This window comes from Bombina bombina, chromosome 3, assembly GCF_027579735.1.
Source record: "Bombina bombina isolate aBomBom1 chromosome 3, aBomBom1.pri, whole genome shotgun sequence".
NCBI lineage: Eukaryota > Metazoa > Chordata > Amphibia > Anura > Bombinatoridae > Bombina > Bombina bombina.
In genome coordinates this window covers 813,413,036-813,440,630 of record NC_069501.1, presented here as the reverse complement: position 1 = coordinate 813,440,630, position 27,595 = coordinate 813,413,036, and positions in this window count along the sequence as shown.

The window sequence follows — 27,595 nt, the reverse complement described above, 5'->3', positions numbered from 1 at the left end:
GTATTTGCTTACCTGTGTGCAATGTGGAGTTCAGTAAACAGGCCTTACCTCTAGAGAAACACGTGATAGAATCCGTGAACATATAAACAACATTAAGGCAGGAAAATTGACAACTCCACTAATACAACATTTTAATCAGAAGCATAACAAAAAAGCTGACACTTTGAAGTGGACCATCATTGAAAAGGTGACATGCAAAGTAAGAGGTGGAGAAAGGGACAAACTTTTGGCTAAAAGAGAGGCCTTCTGGATACACAGACTGAAAACAAGAATCCCCTTAGGACTAAACTCGGAATTTGATATTATTAATTTCTGGGAGTAACTGTTTTCGGTCTGTGTATGACCGGAAGGGATCTTTCAGAGTCAATTTGTTAGTTTCTCAGTTCATAGATTCCCCCTAATCTAGCTCATTTTCAGTTGTTTTTCAATATGTATCTATTTTTAGATTTTCATCTTCAAACGGTAATTAATATTCATATCATAGTGAACTCATGCTCTTAATATTAAAAGACTATTTACTCTGAACTGAGCTGGTTAAACTTGATTCATTGAGTAAAAGTATTATGAATTATTGGCAGGTATCGCTGTCATGCTCACTGAATTGTTAGAGTTACTAAATATTCTATCTAAATATTAAGTCTCATGTATATAAGCTCACTATTTGTTCATGTTTGCAATTGTATATATTTTCTTGCTATTTAAACAGTATACAACAATTGTTTCTATTTAGAATCAAAGTTTTGTGGAAGCTGTAAAAAGTAGGTGTGTTTGAGAATACGCCCAGGATAATTCTTTTATCCAATCACAATTAAGCACCAGGTATTTATAGGTAATTGAGATTATGAACTTCATGCTACGACTACGGCCTAACAGGCTGAAACGCGTCAGCAATAGTTCTTTGGGTGTTATCCTCACACACCACTATGCCCCCTTCTTTTGTTGTGAATTTGCTTCCCTAGGGAAGTTTCTGTGACTCATAATAAAAGTTTTATGAAGTACCTTGGTGCAGCTCATCACTTTGTTACATGTAGCTCATCCTATCTACAGTAAATTGCAAGGGAGCAGTCTCCGCTGCCGACACGTGCCGTCAAATTGTCCCGACTCAAGGTGAATGGGTTCCCTGTGGTCTGTCCTGGTCGATTTCGCTGTCTCTCCTGCTTTGGGAATGCTGAGGGTGTCGGTGTGCCCCTGCCCAGTTGTCCGTTGGCCCTGCTGAATTAAGCCCCTGCCCGGTTGTCCATTGGCCCTGCTGAATTAAGCCCCTGCCCAGTTGTCCATTGGCCCAGTGGAATTAAGCCCCTGCCCGGTTGTCCGTTGGCCCTGCTTAATTAAGCCCCTGCCCAGTTGTCTGTTAGCCCTGCAGAATTAAGTCCCTGCCCATTTGTCCATTGGCCCTGCTGAATTAAGCCCCTGCCCAGTTGTCCATTGTCCCTGTGGAATTAAGCCCCTGCCCGGGACAATCCTCAATCACCAGGGGAGCACGTCTCTAAGGACAAGGGCATCATCAAGAGGGTGCCTTCTGTGGGGAGTGCAGGCCAGTGTAGAGGATCCCCTTCCACTGGCCCCCTCTCAGACCCATCCCTCCCTCACAGACAGCCACCCCCTCTCCATCCCCATCCTGTCAGCACTCTCCTATGCTCACGGGACACCTCCGGTACCCTGCCAGCGCATCCCAAAGCAGGGAAGCACTTCTCCAAGGGCAATTATTTGGAGTCATTGAGGAGAAGCCGCCTTTTAGGGGAAGCAGGCTGGCACAGGAGATCCCCTTCTGGTGGGACCTCTCTCCGACCCATTTTTCCACTTCAGGCGGGCGCACCACCTCTATCCCTGTCCCGGTAGGCACTCTCCTGCCCTCGGGGGCCACCTCGCTTATGCAGCCTCTGTTCCCTCCCAGTGGCAGGCGGTCAGGACAGTTCTCTTTTGCCTTGGATTGCTTCTACAAGGGCAGGGAGTCTTCGAAGAGCCGCCGCCTTTGGGGGGAAGTAGGCTGGCACAGGGATCCCCTTCTGGGTGCCCCCTACCCAACCCATCTCTCCACCTCAGGCGGCTGCCCCTACTCCACCCCATCCCGGTAGGCACTCTCCTGCCCTCACGGGCCACCTCCCTTTTGCAGCCTCCATTCAATTCTCCATCCCCGTCCGGTACACCGCCGCCGCCACATCCCGGTGGCAGACGGTAGAGACGTTCCTCTTTGCAGGGGAGCACTTCTCCAAGGGCGGGGAATCGACAAAGATTGTCCGCCTTTGATGGAAGCAGGCCAGTGCAGGGGATCCCCTTCCGGGGGCCCCCTCTATGACCCATCTCTCAACTTCAGGCAGCCACCCCTACTCCACCCTGCCCCAGTAGGTAATCTCCTGCCCTCACGGGCCACCTTGCTTACGCAGCCTTCATTCCCTCCTGGTAGCAGGTGGTCAGGATGGTTCTCTTTTGCCTTGGATCGCTTCTCCCAGAAAGCGGAGTCTACGAAGAGCGGACGCCTTTGGGGGAAGCAGGCCGATGCAGAGGATCCTCTTCTGGGGACCCCCTCTCCACCTTAGGTGGCCATCCCACCTCCATCCCCATCCCGGTAGGCACTTTCCTGCACTCATGGGCCACCTTGCTTACGCAGCCTCCATTCTCTCCCAGTAGCAGGGGGTTGGGACGGTTTTCTTTTGCCTTGGAGCACTTCTCAAAGGGCGTGGAATTGTTGAAGAGCGGTCGCCTTTGGGGGGGAAGCAGGCCAGCGCAGGGGATTCCCTTCCGGGGGACCCCTCTCTGACCCACCTCTCCACCTCATGCAGCTGTATCACCTCCAACCCCATCCCGGTAGGCACTCTCCTGCACTCATGGGTCACCTCGGTTACGCAGCTTCCATTCCCTCCCGGTGGCAGGCGGTCGGGAGGATTCTCTTTTGCCTTGGAGCGCTTTTCCAAGGGCAGGGAATCATTGAAGAGCGGCTGCCTTTGGGAGGAAGCAGGCAGGTGCAGGGGATCCCCTTCTGGGGGCCCCCTCTCTGACCCATCTCTCCACCTCAGATGGCAGTCCCTACTCCACCCCTGTCCCGGTATGCTTTCTCAGGCCACCCTGCAATATTAATGATCCTTCCCCAGGTTCACTTACAGAAAACCTTGTTACGACTTTTAATTCTAGAAAGTCAAGTTTGATCATATTCTCTGGTGCTCCGCAAGGGAGTCGCCAACCCCAGCAGGGCCAATCCAAGAACCTAGGTTATCTAGAGTTACCAAAGAGGCTGTGAACCCCATTGTAAAGATCCCTCAGGGTCAGCGCTCATTGGCATGTATTAGCTCTAGAATAACCACTTCTCAGAGTCCTGCCAGCCACGTCGCCAACCTCAGCATGGCCAATCAAAGAACAGAGGTTATCTAGAGTTACCAAAGAGCGGTCACCTTTGGGGGGGAAGCAGGCCGGCACAGGGGATCCCCTTTCCGGGGGACCCCTCTCTGATCCGCATCTCCACCTCATGCGGCTGTCCCACCTCCAACCCCATCCCGGGAGGCACTCTCCTGCACTCACGAGCCACCTCGCTTATGCAGCCTCCGTTCCCTTCTACATCCCTGTCCGGTACACCGCTGCTGCCACATCCCGGTGGCAGGCGTTAAGGATGTTCCTCTTTTGCAGGGGAGCGCTTCTCTAAGGGTGGGGAATCGACAAAGATTGGCCGCCTTTGATGGAAGCAGGCCAGTGCAGAGTATCCCCTTCTGGGGGCCCCCTCTATGACCCATCTCTCCACTTCAGGTGGCCGCCCCTACTCCACCCAGTAGGCAATCTCCTGCCCTCATGGGTCACCTTGCTTACGCAGCCTCCGTTCCCTCCTGGTAGCAGATTTAATGAGCCATTTGCAGTCTCACTGTACCGCCCATGCGTACTGACTATGCTACTGGACGGATCAACCAGGTAGCCCCACCGGAAGCTTCAGCGGAGGGATGCAGGAGGGATGGGGGACCTCTCGGGGACCCACTTCCTCTCTCTGCAAGCCCAGCAAGGTCCATGAGTCGGAACCCACAGCACCCTCCCCAAACCCTCCTATTCACCAATTTGGAGAGCAAGCAGAGTAATGAGGCCTGCAGGGCATGTCTTGGGTCCTAAAGGCTTAAAAGGGGTCCACAGCCATCTCCCAGGAATGTTGGCCTCTGAGGATGAACAGCATACAGAGGGGAAAGAGGGTGGCTCAGAATAGTAGCCTAGCATTTAGAGACAGGAAAGGGACGCCCCTCTTACTGGTCCATGCTGGTGGAACTACTCACTCACAGCAGGCTGCCTAGGTTAGGTGCAGGGCACAAAAAAACTTGCTTTAATTAGGCACAACTCACCAACCTAAAAGGGGAATGCAAAAAGGGCCAGCAAAGGTCATGCTCCAAGCCACAAGAGGGAACCCTTAAAGCCATATATATGCGGCCCCCATATGGGACACACAGGCCTCAGGGCCCTCCCTGGCTGGGGCAGTGGTGGCATGATCGATCAAATAAAGAGAGCACCTCACAGGGTAACACTCAATAGCTTCACCACAAAGCCCAAGGGGGGAACCAAAGTAGTAATAGGTAGCCCTGAGACATGGAGCATGACCTCTGGAACTTCTGATCGTCCTTGCTCCTTTTAACCAGAGGGGAGAACCTATGACATTCAACCAATGTCATGGAACTCAGACTCAGCCAGAATCAGAGTCTATAAAATATTACAGAGGGCACCCTAGAGCACTTAAATCTGTGTTTCAAAAAATCTCCTTTAGGGTGCCTCAAGCTTGTAGGCAATATGTTAGGGGGAAGCCTCCCCGGGGCAGGGGATTGGTCTACAATTTTACCGACCTCTTGGAACTCTGGCTTGTCAAAAGTGGTACGTGCACAATCCCTCACCTCTGGAACATGGAAGTCAGGGGTACCTAACTTGCCCTGGTTTTCCCCAGGAGAGCTAAAGGAAGTGTCAAGGAGGGAACCTTGGAGCTCGAGGGCGAGTGCTTCTCCAAGGATGGGGTGGCATTGCGGGGGTATCCGCCTGTGGGGGGAGTAGGTCGGCACAGGGGATCCCCTTCAGGGGGCCCTTCTCCAACCCATCTCTCCACCTCAGCTGATCGCCCACTCTCCATCCCCACCCCAGCAGCACTCCCCTACACTCGAGGGCCGCCTTTAGGTCATGGAAGTCAGGGGTACCTAACTTGCCTTGGTTGTCACCCACCTACATCAGGGACTCCTTTTCTATCCCGCATAGTATGGAGAGTGAAGGGCCGCCGGACCCCTGTTCTATCCCGCATAGTATGGAGAGTGAAGGGCCCCTTGTAAGTAGCGGCAAAGCGACCACTACCCCAAAGGTACACTACGCTATCACCATGGGAGAGGACAAGTTTCCAAGGGATTTGTGTATGATATTAAACCTTATGCATACCACATGTTTAGCTAAAGGAAGTGTCAGGGGTACTTAACTTGCCCCAGAACCCTGTTCTATACCACATAGTATGGAGAGTGAAGGGCCCCTTGTAAGTAGCGGCAAAGTGACCACTACCCCAAAGGTACCCTACGCTCTCCCCACGGGAGAAGACAGGTTCCAAGGGATTTGTGTATGATATTAAACCTTATGCATACCACATGTTTATGGATGAGCATTAACACATTATTTATTTAGCAATACAAACACATTTTCAAAGGCATTGGTCAGAAGAAAAAAAAAAATCGTCCTCATCAGTGTCACTTTCAAACAGTTCAACAAGTTTTGCATACTCTAGTTCATGTGCTCTGTGAATTGAACAAGTTATTCCACACTTTTTAAAGGATTTGATGATCAGTTCTTTGTCCCATGCATCTTTAACCGACTGGACAACAAGGCTGTAGCTAGGGCATCTCAAAGCACCCCCTTGAGTCAGCTGCTTTTGTCCAGATAACTTCCAGTCGTTCCAGGATTTTTTTACATGGGTTTTAAAAAGTTTGTTCATGGAGACATCTAATGGTTGCAGGATTGATGTACAGCCAGCAGGAATCACAACTTGCCTTGTATTATTTCTCTGTAGCTTTTCCTTTACAGTTTTGCTCAGAAGACTGCAGAATTGGTCCCAAACAAGCAAAGCATGTGATTTGGAACAGTTTTGTGGGACGGTTCTCTTTTGCCTTGGGGCGCTTCTCCCTGAAAGGGGAGTCTTCAAAGAGCGGCCGCCTTTGGGGGAAGCAGTCAGACGCAGAGGATCCTTTTCTGGGGGCCCCCTCTCCACCTCAGGTGGATATCCCACCTCCATCCCCATCCCGGTAGGCACTCTCCTGCACTCATGGGCCACCTTGCTTACGCAGCCTACATTCCCTCCCAGCAGCAGGCGGTTGGGATGGTTTTCTTTTGCCTTGGAGCACTTCTCAAAGGGCGTGGAATCGTTGAAGAGCGGTCGGGGGAAGCAGGCTGGCGCAGGGGATCCACTTCCGGGGGACCCTTCTCTAACCCACCTCTCCACCTCATGCGGCTGTCCCACCTCCAACCCCATCCCAGTAGGCACTCTCCTACACTCACGGGTCACCTCGATTACGCAGCCTCCATTCCCTCCCAGTGGCAGGCGGTCGGGAGGGTTCTCTTTTGCCTTGGAGTGATTCTCCAAGGGCAGGGAATCATTGAAGAGCGGCTGCCTTTGGGAGGAAGCAGGCAGGCGCAGGGGATCCCCTTCCGGGGGCCCCCTCTCTGACACATCTCTCCACCTCAGATGGCCATCCCTACTCCACCCCTGTCCCGGTAGGCACTCTCAGGCCACCCTGCAACGTTATTGATCCTTCCCCAGGTTCACTTACAGAAAACCTTGTTACTACTTTTAATTCTAGAAAGTCAAGTTTGATCATATTCTCTGGTGCTCCGCCAGGGAATCGCCAACCCCGGCAGGGCCGATCCAAGAACCTAGGTTATCTAGAGTTACCAAAGATGTAAAACAAAGTATAGAGGCGCCAATGGTGCAGATCAATGGTGATTGAAACCACAACAATACCCCAATATACACAGGATACTCACATGTGGTAAAGGCAATCAATTATGCCCATAGAGACAGGCTGGATTTCACAGCAATCCAGCTCGCTGTTCCAAGGTAGAATAACGGAAGGGTGGGTATCAGAGTGTTAGTACTCTAAAGTAGAATAGCAAAAGGAAGTATCATACATAACACTAGGAGTGGATTTGGTAAAAATGTAAATTTATTAAAAAATATAAAAAGTAGTACCACTCATCTCAGTGTTAAAAAAGTATATTATACATAAGGAATACATGCGACGCATTTCTCAGATATACTGTTTCCTCAGGCATCAAGATCTATCTAGAGTTACCAAAGAGGCTGTGATCCCCGATGTAAAGATCTCTCAGGGTCAGTGCTTGTCGGCATGTATTAGCTCTAGAATAACCCCTTCTCAGTGCCCTGCCAGCACCGTCACCAACTTCAGCATGGCCTATCCAAGAACAGAGGTTATCTAGAGTTACCAAAGAGGCCGGGATCCCCGATGTAAAGATCCCTCTGTGTCAGGGCTCATTGGCATGCATGCATTTGCTCTAGAATTACCAGTTATCAAAATGAATGGTTGGAGCGATCAAACGAACCATAACTGATTTAATGAGCCATTTGCAGTCTTACTGTACCGCCCATGCGTACTGACTATGCTACTGGACGGATCAACCAGGTAGCCCCACCGGAAACTTCAGCGGAGGGATGCAGGAGGGATGGGGGCCCTCTCGGGGACCCACTTCCTCTCTCTGCAAGCCCAGCAAGGTCCATGAGCCAGCACCCACAGCACCCTCCCCAACCCTCCTATTTACCAATTTGGAGAGCAAGCAGAGTAATGAGGCCTGCAGGGCATGTCTTGGGTCCTAAAGGCTTAAAATGGGTCCACAGCCATCTCCCAGGGGAGTTGGCCTCTGAGGATGAGCAGCATACAGAGGGGAAAGAGGGTGGCTCAGAATGGTAGCCTAGCATTGGGAGACAGGAAAGGCACGCCCCTCTTACTGGTCCATGCTGGTGGAACTACTCACTCACAGCAGGCTGCCTGGGTTAGGCGCAGGGCAGAAAAAAACTTGCTTTAATTAGGCACAACTCACCAACCTAAAAGGGGAATGCAAAAAGGGCCAGCGAAGGTCATGCTCCAAGCCACAAGAGGGAACCCTTAAAGCCATATATATATATGCGGTCCCCATATGGGACACACAGACCTCAGGGCCCTCCCTGGCTGGGGCAGTGGTGGCGTGATCAATCAAATAAAGAGAGCACCTCACAGGGTAACACTCAATAGCCTCACCACAAAGCCCAAGGGGGGAACCAAAGTAGTAATAGGTAGCCCTGAGACATGGAGGGTGACCTCTGGAACTTCTGATCGTCCTTGCTCCTTTTAACCAGAGGGGAGAACCTATGACATTCAACCAATGTCATGGAACTCAGACTCGGCCAGAATCAGAGTCTATAAAATATTACAGGGGGCACCCTAGAGCACTTAAATCTGTGTTTCAAAAAATCTCCTTTAGGGTGCCTCGAGCTTGTAGGCAATATGTTAGGGGGAAGCCTCCCCGGGGCGGGGGGTTGGTCTACAATTTTACTGACCTCTTGGAACTCTGGCATGTCAAAAGTGGTACGTGCACAATCCCTCACCTCTGGATCATGGAAGTCAGGGGTACCTAACTTGCCCTGGTTTTCCCCAGGAGAGCTAAAGGAAGTGTCAAGGAGGGAACCTTGGAGCTCGAGGGCGAGTGCTTCTCCAAGGATGGGGGCGGCATTGCGGGGGCATCCGGCTGTGGGGGGAGCAGGCCGGCACAGGGGATCCCCTTCAAGGGGCCCTTCTCCAACCCATCTCTCCACCTCAGCTGATCGCCCCCTCTCCATCCCCACCCCGGCGGCACTCCCCTACACTTGAGGGCCGCCTTTGGGTCATGGAAGTCAGGGGTACCTACGCTCCCCATGGGAGAAGACAGGTTTCCAAGTGATTTGTGTATGATATTAAACCTTATGCATACCACATGTTTATGGATGAACATTAACATTATTTATTTAGCAATACAAACACATTTTCAAAGGCATTGGTCAGAAGAAAAAAACAAAAAAATCGTCCTCAAGGCTGTAGCTAGGGCACCTCAAAGCACCCCCTTGAGTCAGCTGCTTTTGCCCAGATAACTTCCAGTCGTTCCAGGATTTTTTTACATGGGTTTTAAAAGGTAATGGTTGCAGGATTGATGTACAGCCAGCAGGAATCACAGCTTGCCTTGTATTATTTCTCTGTAGCTTTTCCTTTACAGTTTTGCTCAGAAGACTGCAGAATTGGTCCCAAACAAGCAAAGCATGTGATTTGGAACAGTTTTGTGGTCTTTTCAGCCAAACCTTGTCTAGCGAAACATGCGTAAGAGTCTTTTAAAAGAGAGTTTTACCAGGACACCGGTTGTAAAGTCTTCCTTTGGCATGATTTTTCTTTTAAAATTAACCATTGGCATTAGCTTTGTCCCATCTGCCATGCTTCACAAGACAACGGTAAAGTGTTGCTTTTCATGGCCAGTTGTTTTGACATTAATTGTATGGTTTCCAGAAAAGTCAACTGTGGTATCAAAAAACATTGGTGTTTCATTCATATATTGCCTATGTACGACAGTTCAAACATAAACCTTTTAAGCTCACAACATATAAAATTATGGAAGTTATGCACTTTATCCTTCAAATCTATGGGCAACATTTGGGCCATGTGCGTTCTCTGGTGCAAGACTAGTTTGTATCTTTTCAGAAACCTGCTACAGCACCCAGCAGAGGCATGGGAAACGGGGAGATTGGCACCATATTTACCAGTGTCTTTAGAAAGTTTTAAAGCTTTGGTTCGTATAGTTAAACGTGTCACAACAAGTCTTTTTCCAGGTTCTGGTGGGACGGGAAGGTGTAGCGCTAGGCACATTTTTCGGCATTTTCCAGAGAATTTCTTTTTTCTTTCTCCAGTCTCACAACTATTTCGGAAATGGAAAATTCTCTCTCTGCACTGTGGTTTCCATGCTTCTCTGCATACTATGAGATGCGAAGTTTAAAGCCGGCCTTGTAACTCTTTCTCTTTGCGGCCATGGCTGAACGTTGAGCGGGGTAAATTTAAACTGCATAGAATGCCAGAGCATGCGCATCACGTGGGGAGGACACAACCAAAATCAATTAACCAAGCGTGTGCTGGGCAAAAATTCTTCTGCTGTATCTGCCTGGGCCAGGCAAAATACAGGCATCTTATCGGTGGGGATATACGGTATATATATAAAGTATAAATATAGGAGAGAGATGACTTAAAGAATTAGATAGTTAGTCACAATTCTAATTTGGTTTAAGGTTATTGGTTCAGACCCTCAAAATTGTAAATGTCTAGCAAAAAAGAAAGATTGGACAGGATTTAGGAAAATTCTGTATAAAGCGAGGAGATACAGCAGTCTTTTAATCTAGCCAAACATGCGTAAGAGTCTCGTTCATCCACCCCTTGGGGTGAACTTTTACCAGGACACCGGTTGTAAAGTCTTCCTTTGGCATGGTTTTTCTTTTAAAAATAACCATTGGCATCAGCTTTGTCCCATCTGCCATGCTTAACAAGACAATGGTAAAGTGTTGCTTTTCATGGCCAGTTGTTTTGACATTAATTGTATGGTTTCCAGAAAAGTCAACTGTGGTATCAAAAAACATTGGTGTTTCATTCATATATTGCCTATGTATGACAGTTCAAACATAAACCTTTTAAGCTCACAACATATAAAATTATGGAAGTTATGGCACTTTATCCTTCAAATCTATGGGCAACATTTGGGCCATGTGCGTTCTCTGGTGCAAGACTATTTTGTATCTTTTCAGAAACCTGCTACACCACCCAGCAGAGGCATGGGAAACGGGGAGGTTGGCACCATATTTACCAGTGTCTTTAGAAAGTTTTAAAGCTTTGGTTTGTATAGTTAAACGTGTCACAACAAGGCCCCTGGAGCCAAATCAAAACCCATTTATACAAGTCTTCTTCCAGGTTCTGGTGGGACAGGAAGGTGTAGTGCTGGGCCCATTTTGTTTTCGGCATTTTCCGGAGAATTTCTTTTTTCTTTCTCCAGTCTCTCACAACTTTTTCGGAAATGGAAAATTTCCTCTCTGCACTGCGGTTTCCATGCTTCTCTGCATACTCTGCAATGCGAAGTTCAAAGCCGGCCTCGTAACTCTTTCTATTTGCAGCCATGGCTGAGTGGTGAGCGGGGGAAATTTAAACTGCGTAGAATGCCAGAGCATGCGCATCACGCGGGGAGGACACAACCGAAATCAATTAACCAAGCATGTGCTGGCCAAAAATTCTTCCGCTGTATCCGCCTGGGCAAGGCAAAATACAGGCGTCTTATCGGCGGGGATATACTGTATATATATAAAGTATAACTATAGGAGAGAGATGACTTAAATAATTGGATAGTTAGTCACAATTCTAATTTGGTTTAAGGTTATTGATTCAGACCCTCAAAATTGTAAATGTCTAGCAAAAAAAGAAATATTGGACAGGATTTAGGAAAATTCTGTATAAAGCGAGGGGATACAGCACTCTTTTAATCAAAAGTATCAAATTTATTGATGCATTTCAAAAAGTTGCATTGTGAGTGAACTATCTATATATAAAACTATACATTGATGTCTCATATAAACAAATAGCACAATCCTAAGCATAAAAAATGCATAACACACTAGAATAGATGTACAGGTGTATATTAGGACTGTGAGCAATGTCTCAAATCAGAACACATGAATCTCAAGGCAAGATGCTTTAAGTATACAGTTCATGGAATTATAACCATATAGGCCCAATACTTAAAGGGACACTGAACCCAATTTTTTTTTTTGTGATTCAGAAAGAGCATGCAATTTTAAGCAGCTTTCTAATTTACTCCTATTATCAATTGTTCTTAGTTCTCTTGTTATCTTTATTTGAAAAAGAAGGCATCTAAGCTTTTTTTTTGGTTCCGAACTCTGGACAGCAATTTTTTATTGGTAGATTAATTTATCAACCAATCAGCAAGGACCAAAAATAGGCCGGCATCTAAACTTACATTCTTGCAATTCAAATAAAGATACCAAGAGAATGAAGAAAATTTTATAATAGGAGTAAATTAGAAATTTGCTTAAAATTTCATGCTCTATCTGAATCACAAAAGAAAAAAATTGGGTTCAGTGTCCCTTTAAATGTCAATGACAAATTCTGAGATTGTTGCACACCAAAGTTACACTGTAGCATATCTCAGATTTCATAAAGCCTGTAGCAAAAAGAGAAAGTAATACAGAAACCTATGGTACAGGTATAGATATATATATAAAGATATATGTATAGGAATATATATTTAAAAACATAAAGAACATTTTCTACTATGTGACAAACATTGGAATGTAAAAAATAATTATAGTAAAAATAATTATAAAATATTAAAATTGATTAAAAATGCTTTTTAAGGTTTTAAGATATTTGAGTGGAAAGGGCTTTATGTTGATACCTGTGTTTATATGTGTTTATATAAATATATAATGTATAAAGATACATATAGATATATAGGTATATACATATATAGTTTTAGAAACATACAGATACATATATTTTTATATATATATATATATATATATATATAAAGTAGCGGGTCTCGGTACCTCAGACTGGGTATACCCGCTAAAGTCAGCTTCCTCTTACCAAACGCCAACCCATGAACCTCCACTGGATACCTGCCGCTATTAGAATATCGGCCGCTGCTAGTTGTTATAGCTACCCCCAAGAACATTAGTCAAAACTGAATGCTTGAGGGTCAAAATAGGAACTGTTTTATTGCACAGACAACACAACTTTTATACATTTCCAACAAAAGGGGGTAGTCACCACATAATCAATAGAAACAAATATTCTACAATGAGACAAACATGAGACAATGGTTAGTTAAACAAGATTCTAATCAAATCCTGACTTACAAAAGGACAATAGATGATTCACACAATAACAGACACTTTACACCAAGACAAGATATGCAGACATATAACAGCAGGAGGTTTCAACATTCTGAGTCTCTGAGTCTAGGTGGGGGGTGGTTTGCAGCAGACAATGCTGGATTGGACTATCACCTTATACTCCAACAAAACACAGGAATCTTCAAGGCCCTTCAGTTCTTAGAGTCTCTGGGAATTTGTGGAAACGGGGTAAACCTGAATCCAGTGTAAAAGTACCCCGAATGTACCCTGGACACCTGCCTCCAAAATCATAGAATCCCCTCAAGTTCCAGGGTCCATAGTCGGTGGGGAGGAGGCTGGCCTGCATTACAAAAGTAACGGAAGCTTCCATTTCATTTCTTCCCCCCCTGGGGTATACTAACCAGGTACCAGACCACCCACTGGTTTGTACCTGTGTTAGTCAGATGACCCAGCCCAAAACTTTTTGTTTTTGGCCACTGCCACTGGGGAGTGAGAAAACTGATCTCCTCTTTCTGGAACATGCTAAGCTGCAGGGGAGAGAGGTTGGCTGCCTCCCCTCCCTGGTCCCTGTTTTGTTGCTGGGGAGAGAGGCTAGCTACCTCCTCTCCCTGGAACTGGTCCTGCTGCTGGGGAGAGAGGTCGGCTACCTCCTCTCCCTGGAACTGGCTCTGCCACTGTGGAGAGAGAAAGGCTACCTCTTCTCCCTGGCACTGGTTCTGCCACTGGGGAGAGGTCGGCTACCTCCTCTCCCTGGAACTGGCTCTGCTGCTGTGGAGAGAGGTTGGCTACCTCCTCTCCCTGGAACTGACTCTCCTGCTGTGGGGAGAGGCCGGCTACATCCTCTCCCTGGAAACTGCTCTGCTGCTGGGGAGAGAGGTCAGCTACCTCCTCGACCTGGAACCGACTCTGCTGCTGTGGAGAGAGGTCGGCTACATCCTCTCCCTGAAAACCGCTCTGCCATTGGGGAGAGAGGTCAGCTACCTCCTCTCCCTGGAACTGACTCTGCTGCTGTGGAGAGATGTCGGCTACCTCCTATCCCTGGAACTGGTTCTGCTGCTGGGGAGAGAGGTCAGCTACCTCCTCTCCCCGGAACTGACTCTGCTGCTGTGGGGAGAGGTCAGCTACCTCCTCTCCCTGAAACTGGTTCTGCTGCTGGGGAGAGAGTTCGGCTACCTCCTCTCACTGAAAACTGCTCTGCCACTGTGGAGAGAGGTTGGCTACCTCCTCTCCATGGAACTGACTCTCCTGCTGTGGGGAGTGACCGGCTACATCCTCTCCCTGGAAATCGATCTGCCGCTGGGGAGAGAGGTCAGCTACCTCCTCTCCCTGGAACTGACTCTGCTGCTGTGGAGAGAGTTCAGCTACCTCCTCTCCCTGGAACTGGTTCTGCCTCTGGGGAGAGAGGTCGGCTACCTCCTCTCCCTGAAAACCGCTCTGCCACTGTGGAGACAGGTTAGCTACCTCCTCTCCCTGGAAACCGCTCTTCTGCTGGGGAGATAGGTCAGCTACCTCCTCTCCCTGGAACTCCAGAGATATCACAGGTGCTGGTCAGAGCCCATTAATGCCCTGCCCTATTGCCAGCTCTTCTACTAGTGTGGCAAGCTCAGGGCTAGGCTGCTGATCGTGGTCTAGCAGCTCAGGGTAGCTCATTACCGGTTGCCACTCCTCTGAGGAAAAGTTCAATAGATCCCTGATCGTTGCACCATAGCCCTCTTCAGGCTCTGAGGCATGCTGCTGAATGAGATCTAACAGCCTTTTATATGCCTTTTCTAGCTCCCACTCATGGGCAGCTAGGTAATAAAGATTGTCCCTCAGTTCGGGTACTTCTGTAAGGTTCAGCCTCAACTCTCTGTGTTCCAGTATGTCCTCCTGATGCCACTTTGCCGTACTCCCGCAGTGGGGGTCCTGTGTGAGACTTTCAAATAGCAATCCTGGGCCACCGTAGTCATAGCCCTCTGTAGGATCATCCATCTCCATCTCCGGACACACCTGGGCCGCATACCACTGTAGTGCCCGGTACCCTTCATCCACCTCCATCTCTGTCTGGACCAATCCGTCCAATTCGGCCATGCATTCCTCCCAGGGCTGCTTTCCCAGGAACGGCATTCGTAAATCCATCTGGAGCCAGTATTGCTGCTCTTGAGTAGGAAGGGACTTCCCCTGGTAGACTTGTTCGAACTGGAGAGCCTCATGCCAGAGTTTCCATCGAACTATATCCTTCCAGGCCAGTTTGCCCTCTGCCAAGACAGGGCCATCAAACTGGGCCAGCACTGCCTGCAATCTCCACTGGAATTCAGTCTCCATTTCCATTGAGGTCCCACTGGTAGTTTGGAACTGCTCCGCAAGGAGGAAGTAGATCCCACTGCTGTCACCAATTGTAGTGGGTCTCGCTACCCCAGACTGGGTATACCTGCTAAAGTCAGCTTCCTCCCACCAAACGCCAACCCATGAACCTCCACTGGATACCTGCCGCTATTAGAATAACGGCCGCTGCTAGTTGTTATAGCTACCCCCAAGAACATTAGCCAAGACTGAATGCTTGAGGGTCAAAATAGGAACTGCTTTATTGCACAGACAACACAACTTTTATACATTTCCAACAAAAGGGGGTAGTCACCACATAATCAATAGAAACACATATTCTACAATGAGACAAACATGAGACAATGGTTAGTTAAATAAGATTCTAATCAAATCCTGACTTACAAAAGGACAATAGATGATTCACACAATAACAGACACTTTAGACCAAGACAAGATATGCAGACACATAACAGTAGGAGGTTTCAACATTCTGAGTCTCTGAGTCTAGGTGGGGGGGGTTTGCAGCAGACAATGTTGGATTGGACTGTCACCTTATACTCCAACAAAACACAGGAATCTTCAAGGCCCTTCAGTTCTTAGAGTCTCTGGGAATTTGTGGAAATCGGGTAAACCTGAATCCAGGGTAAAAGTACCTCGAATGTACCCTGGACACCCGCCTCCAAAATCATAGAATCCCCTCAAGTTCTAGGGTCCATAGTCGGTGGGGAGGAGGCTGCCCTGCATTCCTCTCCAAGTACAAAAGTAACGGAAGCTTCCTTTACATATAATATCTCACAAAAGTGAGTACACCCCTCACATTTTTGTAAATATTTTATTATATCTTTTCATGTGACAACACTGAAGAAATTACACTTTGCTACAATGTAGAGTAGTTAGTGTATAGCCTTTATAACAGTGTTAATTTGCTGCCCCCTTAAAATAACTCAACACACAGCCATTAATGTCTAAACATTACGTTGGCAACAAAAGTGAGTACACCCCAAAGTAGAAATGTCCAAATTAGGCCCAATTAGTCATTCCTTCCCAGTGTCATGTGACTTGTTAGTGTTACAAGGTCTCAGGTGTGAATGGGGAGCAGGTATGTTAAATTTGGTGTTATTGCTCTCACACTCTCTCATACTGGTCACTGGAAGTTCAACATGGCACCTCATGGCAAAGAACTCTCTGAGGATCTGAAAAAAAGAATTGTTGCTCTACATAAAGATGGCCTAGGCTATAAGAAGATTGCCAAGACCCTGAAACTGAGCTGCAGCACGGTGGGCAAGACCAAACAGCAGTTTCACAGGACAGGTTTCACTCAGAACAGGCCTTGCCATGGTTGGCCACTGAACAGGCCTTGCCATGGTTGGCACTTGCTCAGCGTCATATCCAGAGGTTGTCTTTGGGAAATAGATGTATGAGTGCTGCCAGCATTGCTGCAGAGGTTGAAGGGATGGGGAGTAAGCCTGTCAGTGCTCAGACTTATGCTGCACACTGCATCAAATTGGTCTGCATGGCTGTTGTCCCAGAAAGAAGCCTGTTCTAAAGATAATGCACAAGAAAGCCCGCAGACAGCTTGCTGAAGACAAGCAGACTAAGGACATGGATTACTGGAACCATGTTCTGTGGTCTGATGAGACCAAGATATACTTTTTTGGTTCAGATGGTGTCAAGCATGTGTGGTGGCAACCAGGTGAGGAGTACAAAGACAAGTGTGTCTTGCCTACAGTCAAGCATGGGGGTGGGAGTGTCATGGTCTGGGCCTACATGAGTGCTGCCAGCACTGGGAAGCTATAGTTCATTGAGGGAACCATGAATGCCAACATGTACTGTGACATACTAAAGCAGAGCATGATCTCTTCCCTTCAGAGACTGGGCCACAGGGCAGTATTCCAACATGATAATGACACCAAACACACCTCCAAGACAACCACTGCCTTACTAAATAAGCTGAGGGTAAAGGAGATGGACTGGCCAAGTATGTCTCCAGACCTCAACCCTATTGAGCATCTGTGGGGCATTCTCAAATGGAAGTTGGGGGAGCGCAAGGTCTCTAACATCAACCAGCTCTGTGATGTCGTCATGGAGGAGTGGAAGAGGACTCCAGTAGCAACCTGTGAAGCTCTGGTGAACTCCATGCCCAAGAGGGTTAAGGCAGTGCAGGAAAATAAAGGTTGCCACACAAAATATTGACACTTTGGGCCCAATTTGGACATTTCCACTTAGGGGTGTACTCACTTTTGTTGCCAACGGTTTAGACATTAATGCCTGTGTGTTGAGTTATTTTGAAGGGACAGCAAATTTACACTGTTATACAGGCTGTACACTCACTGCTTTACATTGTAGCAAAGTGTAATTTCTTCAGTGTTGTCACATGAAAAGATATAATAAAATATTTACAAAAATGTGAGGGGTGTACTCACTTTTGTGAGATACTGTATATATATATATATATATATATATATATATATACATACATAATATCCAAATATGAATCCGCCCAGTCGCGGATACCAGCTGCCAAGGCTACCCCTACTACCTGGCTCACAGGTTTGTTTACATTGGTTTTAGCCTTTTCATGGCTCACGGGATCTCCCAGACTCTTGCTGTCTCTTGTTCTACTGTTTGTACTTCATCATGAAAAAGCTGATAGCTTACCGCCTCACCCCTTTCCGGCTGGCTGGGCTCCTGGAACTAACGGCCAGCTGGATTCCCCCGGACGCCAGCTGACTTTTACCCCAGGTCCCTCCAATGGCCCTTTGCCCCAGAGCTCCACTCTTTTAGGGATTGGTACCCCGTAGGGAGGTCAAGAGGTGGGGTGATTGCCGGAAGGGAGCTCCCTTTGAAAATTGGGGTTTCGGACCCCCCTCTACAACCCTACTTCCCTGGCTTACCCGGTGTACCTTTGATCCACTGCCGCTCCGGCCCACAGCAATGGATCATAAAGCTTTTTAGACTGAAACACCTTGAGGCCTGAAGCTCTCTATTAGTACCTGGGGATAGCCACCGCCCCCTTGGCATCACCCTGAAACTACCACCTCTGTGTTGCGGAGACTGTAGGGGACTATGGATGCTATGGGAGGGTGCTAGTCTGTCTAGAGGGGCGAGAATGGCGGGAGATCTGGGGGTCAGATAAGACCCTTATCATGATGAGCTGAGTGTATATAAGTGTGCGTGTTTCACAATAAAGTCTGTTCGTGAAGAAGATTATGACTCAGATAATCGCCGACACTACTCGCCTCAAAATGTTAAAGGTCCAGAAGTCTCTGGGGGGAGACATGCCGGTCACCCTTGAACCCCCTCCTCCTCCAAAGAAGCTACCTCATGCCTTCAAAGGCAGAGACGAGGAGATAGACAGATTCCTCCAAGTTTTTAAAATGCTGTGTGAACTGCAGGGCATTGCCAGTTCTGACAGAGTCACCCTCCTGATTGGAAAACTATAGGGAAGAGCCTTGGATGCCTTTGAAGCCATCCCCTGGGAGGACATAAGGAACTATGACCGGGTAAAGCAATGCATCCTAGCTCGATATGCTATCATGCTGGAGGCTCACTGGCTGAAGTTTCAAGGAGACTAAGGAAGAAAGAGGGGCAGCGTTTCACAGCGTTTCACAGATTGGGCGCACCAGTTTACCCGCTTCCTGGACTACTGGTTTACAGGCTGCCAAGTAACCACCCTGGCCAAAATCTCCCAGCTAATTCTTCTCAAACAATTCTTTGAGAATACGAGAATGGGTCGGGGATCAGATGTCCGACACAGTCGACCAAGCTGCAGTCCTGACTGATCAGTTCCTGGATGCTCGGCGTCAGGTGCGACCCAAGGCTCGCCCAGTGGGTCACACCACTGCAGCTTTGGCTTGCTCACCGGTGGCTCCCTGGTATTCTCCAGCCCAGCAGGCAACCCCCACTCCTCCAGGCACAGCCCACCCCAGAAGATGGGGATCCATTGCTACATGGGCCATGTTCGGTCCAACTGCCTGAGTAATCTGCCCCCGGCTCAATGGACAAGAGCACCCGCTGGGGGCTCCATGGCCTCTGCTCATTGCTTGGAGGCAGAGAGCACCACTGACCATGCTGCTTGGACAGAAGAAGAGTTTGGGGTCCTACATGAGGTGGACCCCATACAAGCAGCAACAGGTGACAACTGCCTGCACCATTGCTAGGTCTTCTAGATCAACGGCCAGCAGGCACAGGGACTGCAGGAAAGCGGAGAAACTGTTACCCTTGTCCAGCCACACATGGTCACCAATTTGGACCAGACATGGAGATCCATTACAGTTCGTGTGGCTGAGGGTAAGGTGTTTGATCCCTACAGCCCAGGTTCACCTGAATTGGGGTGCTGGCTCCCATGCCATGGAAGTATGAGTCATGGCCCACCTACCCGCAGAGGTTTTGCTGGGGAATGACTTGGGGCACCTCATCTCCTCCTTTGTACTGGATGGCCCCACTGATGCTTACTGAGTTACCACCCGCCAGAAAGCTGAACGTCAGGCCACCGCACACAATCTGGGGACCCAGGTAAGCCACTACTCCCCAACTCCTAGCCTGACAACTGACCCAATCTCCTGGGCATCCCCCACTGACTTCACCCAGGAGACATTGAGGGACCCGACATTAGCTCCCTACCATGCCCAGGCAGGGACCAACCCAGGGGGCTAGGAGGGGACCACTTTGAATGGGACAGAGAGCTCCTATACCAGGTTACAGAGGGGGAGAGGCAGGCAGATGCCCAAGCGCCAGCTGGTGGTACCACAAAAGTATCAGTATGACCTGCTGCGCATAGGGCATGAAATTCCCCTGGCAGGACATCTAGGAATCACTAGAACCCATCAACGGTTGACTCAGACCTTCTTCTGGCCAGGGATCACAGGGGACGTTAGGCAATACTATAAGACCTGTGACATTTTCCAACGAGTAGGCAAGACAAGGGAACATTCCAAAGCCTCCCTGCATCCCCTTCCCATCATCGACGAACCCTTCAGCAGAGTGGCCATGACATTGTTTGTCCTTTGCCCTGTCCCAGTCCGTCAGGGTAAAAGTATATCCTGACAGTGGTAGACTATGCCACCCGCTACCCGGAGGTAATCCCCCTGGCTCCGAATATTCACCAGAGTTGGTTTCCCCCAGGAGATTATCTTAGACCAGGGGACCCAGTTTACTGCTGAACTCACCCAGCAGCTATGGAGACTTTGCGGGATAAGACCTGTCAAGCTTTCTATACCACCCCCAGACTAATGGGCTGTGCGAGAGGTTTAATGGGACCCTGAAGGGACTGGCAGAAGGACCTCACCACTAGAGTATGAGAGAACCTCCACATCCCCCAAGGTAGGCAAAAGTGGTGGTATGACAGGAATGCTCGGAACCACACCTTAGATGTAGGGCAGAAGGTGCTGCTGGATGTTTACATATTACATCACATCTGTGTTTATGTGCCAGCAAATTACCAGAAGTTGTATATCATGTCACTTCCGGTAAGTGCTGTGCATATTGAAATATAAACATATAATATGAACTCAACTGAGAACTCAACTGAGAGGTCAAGTAAGATGAGTATAGAGTAGTGGCCAATATTTTTTAGCAGAGAGTAGATCCTTAGTAACCTTGGTAAGGGCAGTCTCAGTTGAGTGCTTGGGGCAGAATCTGGATTGCAGGGGGTCAAGTAAGGAGAGGACAGGAAGTGGGTTAGGCGATTGTAAACTAGTTTTTCAAGGAGTTTTGATGTTAGTGGAAGCAGTGATATGGGGCGGTAGCTTTCAGGAGAATTAGGATCGAGGGAGGGTTTTTTGAGTATGGGAGTGACTTTTGCGTGTTTGAAAGAAGATTGGAATGAGCCGGTAGAGAGAGATAGGTTGAAGATGTGAGTAAGAACAGGAGTGAGGGTGGAAGATAGGGTATTAGATGGGAAGGGATAGGTTCGAGCGGGCAGGTAGTGAGGCGTGAGGAAGATAGTAAGGAAGAATTTTCATTCTCAGTGGCTGGATAAAAGATGCAGACGGTGGCAGAGGGAGTAACTGGGTCTGTTGATGAAATATTGCAGGTTGGTGTTGGGATGACGCTTCGGATAGTACGTGTTTTGTTTAAAAAGTAGTCTGCCAAGTCTTGAGCACTAAAGACAGATGGGGGGTGGAGCAGGTGGGTAGAGGAGTGAGTTAAAGGTGGAGAAGAGTTGTTTAGGGTTTGAGGAAAGAGTAGATATAAGAGAAGAGAATTAGGTTTCTTTGGCTAAGTGAAGGGCAGAAGTGTATGAATGAAGAATAAACTTATAGTGTATGAAATCAGGTTCAGAGTGAGTTTTCCTCCAGACACGCTCAGCAGTACGGGAGCATTTTTGCAAATAGTGTGTTTGCTGAGAGTGCCAGGGCTGCATCTGACTGCGTTCTATATGGAAAACCAGGGTTGGTTACTCTGTTTTTGCTTTATCTACAGGTCTATGTCAGTGAGGATTCTGTCACACCTGTTTGCTGTACCTGTCCTACAGCGGATCCACAGGTAAGTGCTTTTACCTTCTAGGTGAGAAGGATGCAGCACTTAGAAGTTCCTTGTTTAAAAAATAAATAAAAAAAATATATAAAAAAAGATACTTAGAGAACAAGGTGGATCCTTATGGAACTGAATATCCCTTTTTAAAGGTTGGGGATTTATTGGGCAGCAATTCGGGGCACTGTTCCGTCATGTGAAGGCTTTTTTGTTTTTGGCTATGGGGATTTGTTTGCACAAGTTTACCTTTTATTTAGTTTGAGTAATATCTCTTTAAGAAAGTTGATGGACCGTACCTTACGTTTGAATTTGTGATCATGTGACTGCTCTGTTAATTCCTGAGTGCTGAACAGTTTGTTTCTAGCCGGCTGTTTGGAAGCCTTATTTTCAAGGAGACAGACCAGATTTCCTGGCATTAGATAGTTTTTCCTGCCTGTCACTTCTCTCTGATGTTTGCAGTTTTCTAGGATCTGCAGTTTAAACAGGATTTATCTGCTGGTGTGGATTGGATTCCTGGTTACTGGTTGGGTGAGTCTCTCCAGCATAGCTGGGATGTAGAGGTGCCGGTTTTAATAATTATTTATCTATGATTAGAGTTTTATTCTAATTTTGTATATTGAAATTAGAGTATAAGGGAAATAAAGGGCTATTTTATCTACTATGGATGCCGATCCCAAACGTTCTCTGTCATTTGATAAATGTCTTTATTGTGCAGATGCCCAGGTTATACCTCCGGTGCAATTTTGTTCCCCTTGCCTTAATAAGGTTTTTTTTTTTATTGAGGTTTAGCATGATAAACATAAAACATAATACGCCTTTTTGAGAGAAGAAAAAGGTACAAACAAAAATGAGTGTAACATTTCGGCAGTTAAATAAAACAATGGTAGCAGGCTAATGACACCTTGATTTTTTAATAGAATAGCATAAATGACCGACCTATTGGTAACATAGTTCTAGGCCCAACCGGGTGTGTAGGTCGGTAGAAGCTCCCGAAGGAGAACGCATATATAGTAAGAGGGGGGGGGGGGGGATATTCAGTGGGTAAGCACCGCTGTGCATATTAGGGAAAGGATGGAGGGCGGAGCCATGTATAAATACACAGATTTATTTGAGAGGTAGCTTGGCTATATCTCTTAGTCGTGCCAGCGAATCAAGATAGATGTGCCATGGGAATGTGCTATCTATCTGTTTGTCATGGGCTATGCATAATCATGTTGGGGGTATACAAAAGGATATTTTAGTAATAAGCAGGTGAGTTAAACAATCTATTGGGAAACCGACAATATATATTGTGCTAGCTTGTTAACTTAGATGGAAAAGGGAGCTATATCAAGATGAGTTGCTTAGAATTAAATGGGGATAGTTATGACCTCTGGCATGCCTTTCCTGTATGCGGCCTATAAGCTAGGTGAGGAGATTGCGCAAGCATAAATATAATATATTTAAAAATTTAAAGGCATAGTATATGCGCCAAGAGGTGCCGCTATATCGGAAGCATGCTGAACAATGTATTATCAACAGGCACTTGTGTATTAAGCTAACCTAGATGACCATGTTATCTTACTTAAATAGTGACTTCAGGCAATATACTTGACTTCCATGCTCATGAGATGATATAATCTTATCCTGCACACAAGGTCATAACTTGCTAATACTTAACAGATAAATAATAATTCAGGACAAGTGTATAGACTGGCAAGAGTACATAAAACATGTGTCCAAGCAGCCCATCTATCTTAGTAAATATGTTAAATATTTTAAACTTATCTGAAACTGAGAATACATAAGAGAACCATAACAAAACAGATAACATGTAACATAAGAATAGCATATCATTTAGCCAACAAAAACAGATACCTGTAAGCCTAAAAATAGTAGTGTGTCTATATATAAAACCAGGTGCATACTGTCGTATAGAGAGACTTTCTACAGATGGCTAGTTAGCTAATTGACATAAAAAGAAAATAATTTCTGCTTAATAACAGGATAGTGACTCCTCTGGGAATAAAGAGCATAGTGAGTAGTAGTTTGTAACATAAGCTGAGGATAGCCTTTAATAGAGCATATGTATGTAGATCTAGTGCAAAGGGCATCTAAAGGGTTATTATAAACATCTATGCTATAAATAAAGGTTTTTACATATTTGATAAACAGAATCTCATGCTAGATGAAGTGGCTTTATAGTGGGCTATTCTATAGTCTCTAATATGTAACATAAACTACAGGGGAAAACACTGCAACTATCAGTATTTAACTCGTACTATGCACAGAGTTGAACAAACAATCCCCCGAAAATGAGATAATAATAGACTTGTCTGCTAGTAGCGCTGAATTCTGTATTATAACAACACACCCTTTGGGTGAATATTAGGGCAGGTCAGGTTAAAGAGACACAAATGAGCACTCCTGCACGCACGAATAAGCACATACATATATATGCCTACATGTAAGGTGACAGTAATCACTAAGGCCTAGATTTAGAGTTCGGCGGTAGCCGTGAAAACCAGCGTTAGAGGCTCCTAACGCTGGTTTTGGCCGCCCGCTGGTATTTGGAGTCAGTGATTAAAGGGTCTAACGCTCACTTTTCAGCCGCGACTTTTCCATACCGCAGATCCCCTTACGTCAATTGCGTATCCTATCTTTTCAATGGGATCTTTCTAACGCTGGTATTTAGAGTCGTTTCTGAAGTGAGCGTTAGAGCTCTAACGACAAAACTCCAGCCGCAGGAAAATAGCAGGAGTTAAGAGCTTTCTGGGCTAACGCCGGTTCATAAAGCTCTTAACTACTGTACCCTAAAGTACACTAACACCCATAAACTACCTATGTACCCCTAAACCGAGGTCCCCCCACATCGCCGCCACTCGATTTAAATTTTTTAACCCCTAATCTGCCGACCGCCACCTACGTTATACTTATGTACCCCTAATCTGCTGCCCCTAACACCGCCGACCCCTGTATTACATTTATTAACCCCTAACCTGCCCCCCACAACGTCGCCACCAGCTACTTACAATAATTAACCCCTAATCTTCCGACCGCAAAGCGCCGCCACCTACGTTATCCTTATGTACCCCTAATCTGCTGCCCCTAACACCGCCGACCCCTATATTATATTTATTAACCCCTAATCTGCCCCCCTCAACGTCGCCGACACCTGCCTACACTTATTAACCCCTAATCTGCCGAGCGGACCTGAGCGCTACTATAATAAAGTTATTAACCCCTAATCCGCCTCACTAACCCTATCATAAATAGTATTAACCCCTAATCTGCCCTCCCTAACATCGCCGACACCTACCTTCAATTATTAACCCCTAATCTGACGACCGGAGCTCATCGCTACTATAATAAATGGATTAACCCCTAAAGCTAAGTCTAACCCTAACACTAACACCCCCCTAACTTAAATATAATTTACATCTAACGAAATTAATTAACTCTTATTAAATAACTTATTCCTATTTAAAGCTAAATACTTACCTGTAAAATAAATCCTAATATAGCTACAATATAAATTATAATTATATTATAGCTATTTTAGGATTAATATTTATTTTACAGGCAACTTTGTATTTATTTTAACCAGGTACAATAGCTATTAAATAGTTAAGAACTATTTAATAGTTACCTAGTTAAAATAATAACAAATTTACCTGTAAAATAAATCCTAACCTAAGATATAATTAAACCTAACACTACCCTATCAATAAATTAATTAAATAAACTACCTACAATTACCTACAATTAACCTAACACTACACTATCAATAAATAAATTAAATACAATTCCTACAAATAAATACAATTAAATAAACTAGCTAAAGTACAAAAAATAAAAAAGAACTAAGTTACAAAAAATAAAAAAATATTTACAAACATCAGAAAATTATTACAACAATTTTAAACTAATTACACCTACTCTAAGCCCCCTAATAAAATAACAAAGACCCCCAAAATAAAAAATTCCCTACCCTATTCTAAATTAAAAAAGTTAAAAGCTCTTTTACCTTACCAGCCCTGAACAGGGCCCTTTGCGGGGCATGCCCCAAGAATTTCAGCTCTTTTGCCTGTAAAAAAAACACATACAATACCCCCCCCAACATTACAACCCACCACCCACATACCCCTAATCTAACCCAAACCCCCCTTAAATAAACCTAACACTAAGCCCCTGAAGATCTTCCTACCTTGTCTTCACCATCCAGGTATCACCGATCCGTCCTGGCTCCAACATCTTCATCCAACCCAAGCGGGGGTTGGCGATCCATCATCCGGTGGCTGAAGAGGTCCAGAAGAGGCTCCAAAGTCTTCCTCCTATCCGGCAAGAAGAGGACATCCGGACCGGCAAACATCTTCTCCAAGCGGCATCTTCGATCTTCTTGCATCCGGTGCGGAGCGGGTCCATCTTGAAGCAGGCGACGCGGATCCATCCTCTTCTTCCGTTGTCTCCCGAAGAATGACGGTTCCTTTAAGGGACGTCATCCAAGATGGCGTCCCTTGAATTCCGATTGGCTGATAGGATTCTATCAGCCAATCGGAATTAAGGTAGGAATATTCTGATTGGCTGATGGAATCAGCCAATCAGAATCAAGTTCAATCCTATTGGCTGATCCAATCAGCCAATCAGATTGAGCTCGCATTCTATTGGCTGATCGGAACAGCCAATAGAATGCGAGCTCAATCTGATTGGCTGATTGGATCAGCCAATCGGATTGAACTTGATTCTGATTGGCTGATTCCATCAGCCAATCAGAATATTCCTACCTTAATTCCGATTGGCTGATAGAATCCTATCAGCCAATCGGAATTCAAGGGACGCCATCTTGGATGACGTCCCTTAAAGGAACCGTCATTCGTCGGGAGACAACGGAAGAAGAGGATGGATCCGCGTCGCCTGCTTCAAGATGGACCCGCTCCGCACCGGATGCAAGAAGATCGAAGATGCCGCTTGGAGAAGATGTTTGCCGGTCCGGATGTCCTCTTCTTGCCGGATAGGAGGAAGACTTTGGAGCCTCTTCTGGACCTCTTCAGCCACCGGATGATGGATCGCCAACCCCCGCTTGGGTTGGATGAAGATGTTGGAGCCAGGACGGATCGGTGATACCTGGATGGTGAAGACAAGGTAGGAAGATCTTCAGGGGCTTAGTGTTAGGTTTATTTAAGGGGGGTTTGGGTTAGATTAGGGGTATGTGGGTGGTGGGTTGTAATGTTGGGGGGGGGTATTGTATGTGTTTTTTTTACAGGCAAAAGAGCTGAAATTCTTGGGGCATGCCCCGCAAAGGGCCCTGTTCAGGGCTGGTAAGGTAAAAGAGCTTTTAACTTTTTTAATTTAGAATAGGGTAGGGAATTGTTTATTTTGGGGGTCTTTGTTATTTTATTAGGGGGCTTAGAGTAGGTGTAATTAGTTTAAAATTGTTGTAATAATTTTCTGATGTTTGTAAATATTTTTTTATTTTTTGTAACTTAGTTCTTTTTTATTTTTTGTACTTTAGCTAGTTTATTTAATTGTATTTATTTGTAGGAATTGTGTTTAATTAATTTATTGATAGTGTAGTGTTAGGTTTAATTGTAGGTAATTGTAGGTAGTTTATTTAATTAATTTATTGATAGGGTAGTGTTAGGTTTAATTATATCTTAGGTTAGGATTTATTTTACAGGTAAATTTGTTATTATTTTAACTAGGTAACTATTAAATAGTTCTTAACTATTTAATAGCTATTGTACCTGGTTAAAATAAATACAAAGTTACCTGTAAAATAAATATTAATCCTAAAATAGCTATAATATAATTATAATTTATATTGTAGCTATATTAGGATTTATTTTACAGGTAAGTATTTAGCTTTAAATAGGAATAAGCTATTTAATAAGAGTTAATTAATTTCGTTAGATGTAAATTATATTTAAGTTAGGG